Source organism: Anguilla rostrata, chromosome 18 (genome assembly GCF_018555375.3).
Source record: "Anguilla rostrata isolate EN2019 chromosome 18, ASM1855537v3, whole genome shotgun sequence".
In the NCBI taxonomy this organism is placed as follows: domain Eukaryota; kingdom Metazoa; phylum Chordata; class Actinopteri; order Anguilliformes; family Anguillidae; genus Anguilla; species Anguilla rostrata.
Genome location: NC_057950.1, coordinates 12,288,552 through 12,299,241, shown reverse-complemented (window position 1 = coordinate 12,299,241; position 10,690 = coordinate 12,288,552).

The window sequence follows — 10,690 nt, the reverse complement described above, 5'->3', positions numbered from 1 at the left end:
AGGGATATGAGTAAACATATTTCAAAGGGACTGAAGATTGTCATTTGTCTTTTGTTAGTGTTAAGCGCCCTGCAGACAGCAGAAAAGAGACACCTAAGAAAATGGCTTGGCCTCTGCATTTCGATCGGTATCTTTTTTGATGATGTAATGAATGAGCACAGGCACATTGTGAAACCTGATCATTTGAACACAACCTTGGCTTTGAGAGGCCCAAAGTTGGACATGGCTGATTCTCTTAAAACTTTCAGGGAAGATAAGTAAAAGTCTCAATTGTTTTTAAAGCAATAGGGAATACAGGCATTTGTCTTAGTATACATTTGGGTATACATTATACATTCTCATGGGTGTGACTGTATTGTGTGAAAGTATGTTTTCCTGAGGAGTGGCTGGACTACAATGTATCAGTCCAGACGAGACACCTGCACCTGAGAGAACATCATTCTGGTTGGCTTCATTGCTATATTATAAATCTTACTGTTTGTACATTAGCTGGGTAAATTCTTGCTTCTTTCATTGATTACACAGCTACCAACATAGTTATATCACAAACTGGCTAGTTATATCATACTGTGGCTTGCAGACACAGGATCTAGTTTAGCTGCCAGTTTTAACTAGTTATAAATTAATGTATCAGCCCCTGAGCAGTTAGCTTACTAGTTAGCTACCAAGCTATCAGTTTGCAGTTTAAATACAGTTTTAAATATAGTGTCCTTGGGTATTGTATGTTTGGCTTAGCTTAGGATAATAAAATGTTTTATTTTCACAATTTTTCATTCTAATATTTTCCTGGCAAAAAAACTCCAGCATACTTGGCTAACAAAAGCACCAAATCAGTAGTAACACACGCAGTGTCGTACCTATCCTTCTTAATTAGCTAGCTGTCAATACAGTATGCATATAAGTATTTATAATTCACACTTTGGTTCAGTTTGTCTTTTGTTTTGATGCCAGTGTAAATGAAATGTAGGCCTATGTGGCAGTCAGTTGAGACAGTAGTGATACTGGTTTTGACTTGTGTTTTAGCCATTTTATTGCTCTCCATAGTGCCAGTTTGGTCAGTAGTTTAAGATTGCAGCCTCAGGTAATCCCTATTTAAGTAGCCTTATGCCCCAGTTACATTTATCCATCAGACTGCTGTAGTGTAGGGGATGTGTGTTACAATTTCTTGACATTTTGATGGTTTTTCTCTTTCAAACAAAGTTGTAACTACTGCCTTCAAGAAAGTTCATATTGAGCAACATAGGTTACCGGATGTGCTGCACAAAATCAAATATTTGGAATATTTGTTGCTTCCCCTTTTGCGGAAAAAAGTGGATAAAGAGGCATGAAATGTGGCATCCCCCAAGGACCACAGACTGGCAGCTGTTCAATACTGAGCATCAGCTGTAATGCCAAGGCTTGCCTGCAGAGGGAGCAGAACAGAAAAGCTGCTCTGAAGGACTTACGAACCAGGAAGAAATAACAAGGACAGAGACAAATAAGAGAAGAAGAAGAGAGAATGCGGTGCCTATTTTCAGCACAGCTCCAATTGCCCGTCCTGTAATCTCGGCCAATGACTTTGCTGTCCACCACAATATTCTCACTTTGGCTGACCATCTCCCCACCGCCCACCCCCACCACCCATCACCCCCAAACACGTTTCCATTTCACTCAATAACGGAACAAACTCGCTAACGATGCAACGTTGCACCGCAACCCAACCCCCCCCACCCCCTCCATGCCCCCGCCCCTCCAAGTCCTCACTTTCAAATTCCTTCCGATGAAAAAGCAAATCTCTGCCCATCCGTTTCTCTCTGTTCCTGTTTTTTTTCTTGCCGCTGCCGTTGAGCTGAACAGTATATGTCACTGTGGTAATGAGACAATAAGGGACCCTGTTGATTTCATTCCTTTGAAGTATGTGTATGACAAAAAAATCAATAAGAGTTGTTTCAGCCCGAGGGCCTGACCTGCCGGCAGCATGTGATTTTGTGGTGTTATGCTGGCACTGCAACTTAAGAGCTTGATTAGACTGGAAAGACAAACAGGAAGGAGGAATGTGAACAAGAATATATGTATGGAATGAGCAAAAAGGAGAAGCAAATGGAGAAGATTGTTTTGAGTCACCAGAGATTTTGGAGAATCAAACATTTCTGTGGTTTTCAACCTGACATTTCTTTCGTGTTTTATTTGGTTTGGACAGATACACATACAAATACAATGTTAAAAGGTCGCACTATGCTACAGCATAGTTTTTCTAGTTTGCGCTAACTAACAACACCTGTCCCGTTCCCAAATGACACGTGTGCTGACGTTCCCTTTAAAGTCTCCGAGAATGAGGTCAGGATACTGAGGGTTCTGATCCCAACTGTTTTCTCACCATGGCAACCACTGCAACTTTCTTTCTGATGTGCACAAGTGTCGCATGAAGGGTACTTTGCCTGTTCAGGAATAACAATGAAATTTATTTTGAAGCAAAAGTGTTTCCTGAAACATTTTTTATTTTTTATTTCTGACCTTAACGGCTTCAATACAGGATCACAATATGGCATTGTTACTTATTTTTATCAAATAACTATTTAAATAAGGCCCATATTAAAAAAAAAAAAAAAAGATTGTCAAGGTAATGCACTTGGCAATTTCCCCAAACAAATAAACACATACAGCAGGCAAAGCCAGACTGCTTGCAAATCAGAATTCAGAGTTTCACCCTTCATGAAAGAAATCTTTGACTCTTGAAAGCTGGTTGTTACTCCACAATAGTTTCTTCTGCATGAGCTGTTGCCGGCACTTACAGATTATAATTGCTTGTAGCGGCAGATTGTAACAAAGCGTCACACCATTGTGAGGAAAAGAATTAAAAATTTGTTTAAAAAAAGAATATATTTACTCAGTCAGCCAGTCAATTATACTGATAATAGAGCCAAACTCTGCCAGCCCTTGCAGTTAGCTGTAAAATGAGCTTCAATAGAGCTTGCCTTCCTCCCCACTGTTTACATGTCCCCACACATACAACCTGCTCAGTAAACCTAGTCATCCCCACAGCTGTGTTGGCTGTAAGATGTCTGCCTCCGCACCTTAAAGAAGGTATGGTAACTGAGCGTGCTCATGTTTACTCCAGCCATCTGTCACCCAGGTGGATGTGATAACATAGGTGCAGGATAAAGAAGGTATTCCACTGACTGTAGAACACTATGCAAATCCATTCTTATTGCATTTCAGTTTATATAAATGGGAGAAATCACCATAAACTGTTGCAGCGCTTTACTGTATCTGTTATATTCATACGTACACGCTCCTCCCACTTTTGTAGGAGGTAAGGTAATTATAAAAATGGCTGTTTGATAGTTTAATGGACTAATGGAGGGTTTAACATTGAATTTGCCTAATTCTCTCCTTCTTTGCCTTACTCCATCTATTACATGCGCACACATGCATGCACACACACATACTCACAGTATTCGTAACACACAGAAGAAACACAAAGCACACCTGCCAAATACATATTATAATGTTATAACTATCAAACACATATTTCTAAACATTCACTTTTAAAAGATCAATATGCACTGTGCTCAGTGTATAAATGATGCAGATAAACCTTTTTTTTTAGGGTGGGAGATTCAAAGTTCATTTTAATTCCAATGACTTTTTGCCAATCTCTCAGAGCAACAGTTGACTTGTGTTCTTCAGTAGACTTTCTCTGGCTGCTTCTAGTAAAACATTAAAGAGGCTCAATATTGTGTTCTGTTGTACATTCTCACGCAAGGAAAGAAAACACAATACAGAGATAGACATGCTATAGGTATCTTAATGTAATCCCCAATACCAAAGGGGAACACAACCCAGTACCTAGAGATGGAAATAGAATTAACTTGTAAGAGTCAGCCAAAGAGTGTATGCATAACTTATTCAGTTATTTCCATTTTAAACTCTTTTATTATTACATCCCAGGAAACAGAGATTATGTTTGTAATATTTATTCATGTAAAAAAAATTAGCATTTAAAATAACATAAGTTATACTTTTGATAAAAAACTTCTGGGTGGACATTAGACAGGACCCATTGCTCTGCTATCAAATCTGGACTGTACCAGTGCCCACTGTGGCCATGTCTACAATCTTTTTTGAGACCATCATTCCCAACACTCGTACCTGAAGATTGTTGTATTTTAGTGTAGAGCATTTAATGATTATAAAATGCCAAATGTTGCATCAATAATAACACTTTACACTGTCCGAATTGAAATAAGAAGTTTCTTCCAGTGGTATATATGAACAACTGCATAGTTGTACCACAATTTTATATTATTTATTTATGTGTACTTTTTATTATATTATCTATGTAGCCTATTTGATTGTGTGAGTGAAGAGTTTGTCTTGGGTTGTTCCATCAAAAACTGAATTCTTAAATCACTGGCATTGATGGCCTTTCCTTGGTTTGATTTCTTTACAATTACAAAGTATAAATATTTAAGCTGATTGAGCTGGGTCAAATGATCCAATAAACTCCTATTTACTTTGTATTGAAAGCTACATATTTGTCCACATAGAGTAATTTAATGTATGATAATTGAAAAGACTGAAGCAGACTCAGCTCGTCTCTGTTTTTCTTTGCACTGGAATCACGGCAAAGACTGCTGACCTTGAAAAATAACAAGGGTGGCTTAATTAATTAATTAGAGAGGCAATATACACATTTTACCAAAATGATAAAGAAGGCCACATACACATTCAATTAAAATCACGCTTTGTGATTTATAATTTGTGTTGGACAAATATCACTGTCTCCCAGAATCTATTATTATGTTTGAGCAACTAAATATTTAATTGCATCATTAGCTTATACCATGCATATGCTATTATTTTAATAGTTTAATTTCATATGTGACATTTAAAGATTGTCCTTAGACATGCGCTTGTATCCATCTATAAAGATTCTTGTCTTCTTGTAAGCTGAAATGGATTTTCCTGAGGGACAAACATACCAAATATTTATCTGCCTCTGCCCTTTCGCAGCAGGAGGGAAAGTGTTAAGAAATGCTCGCCATTTCTGCGATGTTCAGCAGAACCCGATCTTGATGTTTCAGAGGGAACAAAGGAGCCGCAAGCTTGCCAGAGAGAAAGAACGAGGGAATCGTGGAGGGAAGAATAGAGTGAGTGAGTGAGAACTGGTGAAAGACGTGCATAACAAAATCTGTGTCTGTAAAGATGCCACGAAAAGCAGTCGTAATGAATAAATAAATGACAGCTACATTATTTATCAACAGATTTCTGCAATGGAAGGGAAAGGAATGGGGGGGGGAAACAGAGGGTAGGCTACAGTTTGTTATGTTCTACAGTATTCACACAGAGATGTGGACAGGCCCTATGGATGTTGCCTCTGACTCTAGTACAGATGCTGGTGGCTGCAGCACCAGGTGGTTCAAAGTCCCCCGGTTATTCAGCTCCAGGCAGGAAAGTACGCAGTGGACCATCGTCTATGCCCTCGCTCTGCAGAATGCAGTCGGGTTGAGAGGCAACAGTGATGAAATTTATTCAGATTCACTAGCTCAATTCATTGCTTCGGCTGAAGATATCTCTGGTACTATACCCGTTATCTCTCTCAAACTATTTAAGTTTGGTTGACTGTACACAACAGAACCGGAGATATGACCCTCAGTGATGTGAATTGATCAGTCAACCGTACAGGGTATGAACCCAGAGATAGCATAAGTAATATACCTCCCATTTTATAGCTGAGTGTACATGCAAAGTCGTTCGAGTTGGGAGTAAGTTTCCGAAGGACAGGTATAACAAAACAAAGGCAACAGTATGGTCTAGTGTGCTCTAAACCATGTATTTTAATTTCTCTCTTGGCACGTTAATATTTTCACTGGCAGTCTAGACTTCCTGCAACACTTCAGGTGAACACTGCATTTTGAATTAATTTGGTGCCCAACTTGCGGCTGAACACATCCCTGGTTCTCCTTCGAAACCCATCTTGACCCCAGCCTGCTTCTTTTCACCCTGCGGACTCTGAGTGTACTGTAGAGTAGGCCTTTTTTCCTATGTGTGACCTTACGTGATATGTCCATTTTGGGTGCTTGGGTGCATTTCACACTGGTGTTTCTGCATGGTTCAAAAGCTAAAAATGTGTTTACTCAATGTGGGGTAGGACTGCTTTATAAATCCTAAATGCTAATGAACTTAACTTTAAGCTAATATAAATATTAGTTACTATAGAATTCTATTATTGTATATTATCTGTCAGCAGTGCAGCATCGGGTAGGCCACATGGCTACAACAGTGGAGGGCACATGGTGAACGTACTTGCTACAATGTATTGAGCCCGTGGAAAAAGAAAATGTTGTGTATGCAGTGCATGGTAATAAAGAGCTCATGCTGCTGACTTCGCACAGCATTAACAATTAGTGTGCATTGTTACCATAATGAGACAAGAGTAGTGTAAGTAACTCTTCCTGTGAGTGATTTAGATTCAAATTGGTGTATTTTGACTTCACCTTCATTTTAGTGTTCCAAACGGCAGCTACAATTGCTGATGAGACAGCTTCACTAAAGAAGGGGCATATCTTTATGAAGTCAGAGAGATAATAATCAAGGATGACCAATTTAAACCAAGTCTAAAAGTATACCAATTTAAAGGTAACAATGACAATAAATCTTTGAGCGTATGTACTTAAAATCAAGCTGCAAGCGAGTTGCTGCAATAAAATGTGTGATCTGCTAAAAGGTGGTTGAAAGCTCTGAGTCATCACTGTTTAAAACAGGAAGATGGAGCTTAAGCAGAAATCCTCATTTTCCCAGTAATCAAAAACAGACCAAACTGCCACTGGGTTTTTTATGCGTCTGTTTGTTAAATTGCTATGGGAACAAATATAAATGGCACTGATTATGGTTTGCTTATGGTACCTGTTCAAGAACAAGTCCATCTATGGACACTTATTCAAAAATGCATTATATTAATTCCGAATGCCTATTTTTGGTAAGTTTAAATATGCTGTACAGGCAGTGAGACTTTCTTGTTTCCTATGAACGTAAATATTTTGATGACTTAACTTAAACCCTCTGCGTGTGTGGACTCTTTTGGAAAGACATCAGCCTGGATTCAATAATCAAGTGTCTTTAACATTGAATCACAATTATTTGAAATTAATTTAAAATAACTGTGAATTAACATGCTTTGCTGTTTTATTTTGTGTGATCAATGAACTTCTCAAACGGTAGCTATATGTGAGAATTGACATGACCACTTAAATATAATTTCAAAGTCAAAGATAAAATGTTGATTGAATGCGGGGCATTATCTTTGTCACATTTCTAGCATGGTCAATATACAGTACTGTAATGACATCAGTTGCAGATTGCAGCCATAGCCCTTGGCTCCTTTACTTCACATGAAAAGATTCCTTGTTGAGCTAGAAACTCAATTACCCAGCTAAGTGAACTAATCACATCCTTGTTCTGTCACCTACTGTAGGGCACTCAGTGCTTACTACAGTCCCGCATAAAACACAATGTCATGTATAGATTCAGCACTCGTCCTTATCCTTGACATGTGCACATTTATTTCTTATTTTTTATGAATTTTAGGAGTGGACGTAATATTATGGTTCTGTGTTAATTACAAGCACATAAGTGGGCAGTTTGTCTTTGGTTAATTTGATAAGCCTATATGTTTATGCCATCAATTTAAGATTTCATTAGCCCTGGTCTGAAATTATTTTGTAGTGTATTGCAGTTAATTATATTGAATTTCATACCCATTCATTAGTTTCAGACGGTGGCTTAGTTGGTTACTTTTATATAATCTAAAGACTTATTATATTTGATTTCATGCCTTTACTGTGTCTTGTGCCAGGGATCTTTATGTCCTACAGTAGATTACTGCTCTGCTCTGATCAATACAGGCACAAGAGCTGCAGAGCACAGCAGGTCTGTTCTTTCACTGGTCCAATTACAGTATGGAGTAAAGGGGAAAATAATATACAGTTATGCTAAAAGGATGAAAAATGCTTTGTTCCTGCTTGCTGTTTGTAACTGATTGGATATTACGTTTGTTTTTTTTTGTAAAATGTAAATCTCAGCCTGTTAAAAATGTGTTTGCCTGTACTTGTATGCAATGATGCAAATGTACACTTTTTGAAATGTTAGAACATTCGCATATAAGATGACTAACACATTAATTAAATTGCATCTGTGTTTGTTACGATGGGGAAAAAAAACTTGGTCCCTTATGACATTTTAGAAATTTTCTTTCTGCAGAACATTTAAAAATAAAATCATGGCACCCTTGGCTGAGCCCTACAGCGGAAATGAACGTCCTTAAGGGGGGCATAATAAACCATATGAACGTATGATTTAATGTAACATAAGAATGGCAGTTGTATAGTCCAGTAAAGATAATTTTGGGACAAAGGATTAAAGTATGTTTTAATAAAACAGGATGAAAACTGAAACACTACTAATTCTGGTTAGCCTTGATACAGTAAGTAACTAAGTAAGTAAAGTAAATAAGTAAAGAAAATAAGACCAAGTGATATGTTCAGGGCTCAGACTAGTAGGAGATGAGTGGAAATGCCATTTGACTGCTGGTGAAAACTCACTGTATTGAGCAAGCTGATGTTCCTGGCATTCACAATGGCATTTTTGTGCAGTGGAGTAAAATGAATATTTTCATTTATCATTGTTATTCAGTATCATTTTGTTATCTCCTCTAGTGCCCTCAGACACAAGTAGAATGAGAGGGTCAACCTTTCATTCAATCCATTATCACGCAAATTATCTGCGGGGTCCTCGACATTAAATACAGGGTCATCGTTGGAGGACTTTCTCTCATTTAAGTTGTTAAATGTAATCCTTTTTTTGATGTGCTTCTCATTGATTAATCACGCATATTAATTAAAGTGGTTCAGGTCTTTAATTACTGAGAGAGGGGAACTCTTTTTTTTCCAGATTATGAATGACAGCCCTCTTAATGCCCATTAGAAACAGAAATCTGATGTGGAAATTAAGCTCTTGTTTCATCAAACAGTGATTCTGCTTTTCATTTTCTGAGAGAGGGAAAAAAGAACCAATGCATTTTGTTGGTGATGACTTGCATGAATGAGTCATATTTTCTTCCAAAGTCTCAATTTCTACAACGTTTGTCAGAATCAAGGTATGTCTAAATCATGAGTGAGTAATGCTGTTATCATTTTTCAAAAATCTGAGTTGTTTTATTGATCATTTATGGAAGAACTGGCAGTTTGTTATGTATTTGTCCTTGACAATTTAACAGGCCTGAGAATCTGAATGTAATCAGAATATTGCAGAGACATGATCAGGGCAGCTATGTGGCACATTGGTCAGAGCTGCAATGTGGAGCAGTGGTTAGAGTAGGTGTGTAGATTAGTGGTCAGAGCTGCAGTGTGGAGCAGTGGTTAGATCAGCAGTGTGGAGCAGTGGTCAGAGCTGCAGTGGTTAGAGCAGCAGTGTGGAGTATTGGTCAGAGCTGCAGTGTGGAGCAGTTGGTAGAGCAGCAGTGTGGAGCAGTTGGTAGAGCAGCTGTGTGGAGCAGTGGTCAGAGCAGCAGTGTGGAGCAGTTGGTAGAGCAGCAGTGTGGAGCAGTGGTCAGAGCTGCAGTGTGGAGCGGTTGTCAGAGCAGCAGTGTGGGGAAGTTGTCAGATTAGCAGTGTGGAGCAGTGGTCACTGGCTGGCTGTTTATGGAAGGATGGAGGAACAGAAAAGAGAGAAAAAAACTGGAGTCCGTAAGTACCATTGCCCAGACACTTTTTCTCACACACATGCTAGTGCAAACAATGTTTTTCACAAGAAGGAACAAGTTCCACAAATTGGTGCCAGAAAAAGTGTCACCTCTGCAGTGAGAGGTTAGTCTCATCATTTGCGACTCGTGTACACATTACCTGTGACATCACACATCCACCTTTTACGGCTCAAAGCTGTAGCACTCGCATAATGGTGATATCATTCTGCCTTCTAATGAACCAGAAAGCGAGATGCTGTGAGACCTCTAGTTTTTTTTATTTTTTTTTTTTGTTTCGCTGGAAACTGTCCCTGCACTCAAATTCCCCGTTACAGAGATGTAATTACAGAAATGTGCATAATCATATCTTACCTACTAATTGGACAATCATCCATGAAAACAGACTGCTGTGCACCGCAGCACAGAGCATTTGATCTCACAGAGAATGCGACATCAGAATAAGTTCAGGGAGATATGATATGAATGAACAAAAGCTAGTCTTCGTCTAGAGATTTCGTACGAATTTGGTACTGTGCAAAGAGTCTGCAAATCCAGAGTGGTTACAATTCCAATTGTAATCATTGCAAATTGCAAATTCAGATTACAAATTCCAACAACGTACGCATCAATAATAAGGTCCTCCTGTGTAATGCAGCCAGCTAAACCATCAGTCCCTGGTACAGCGGCATGCTCCATGGTCTGGAATGAAATCATGATTGTTTCAATGATGACAGTGGCTTGGAGTCACAGAAGAAGAAGGACAATAGGCTTCAGTTTCATCTGGCAGTGTGTCCTCCACCTCTATGTGATGAGTGACTCTGGTGATTGGGTGCATGCCCCTCAATTTCTTTTTTGTTTTTGGTCTCTCGCAGATATAAAATTAAAAGTTTTTTTTTTTTTTCAAATTTGTCATTTGTAATGTTCATTCATGACGAATGAATCTTACAAATCTATTCCTTTATGGCACAG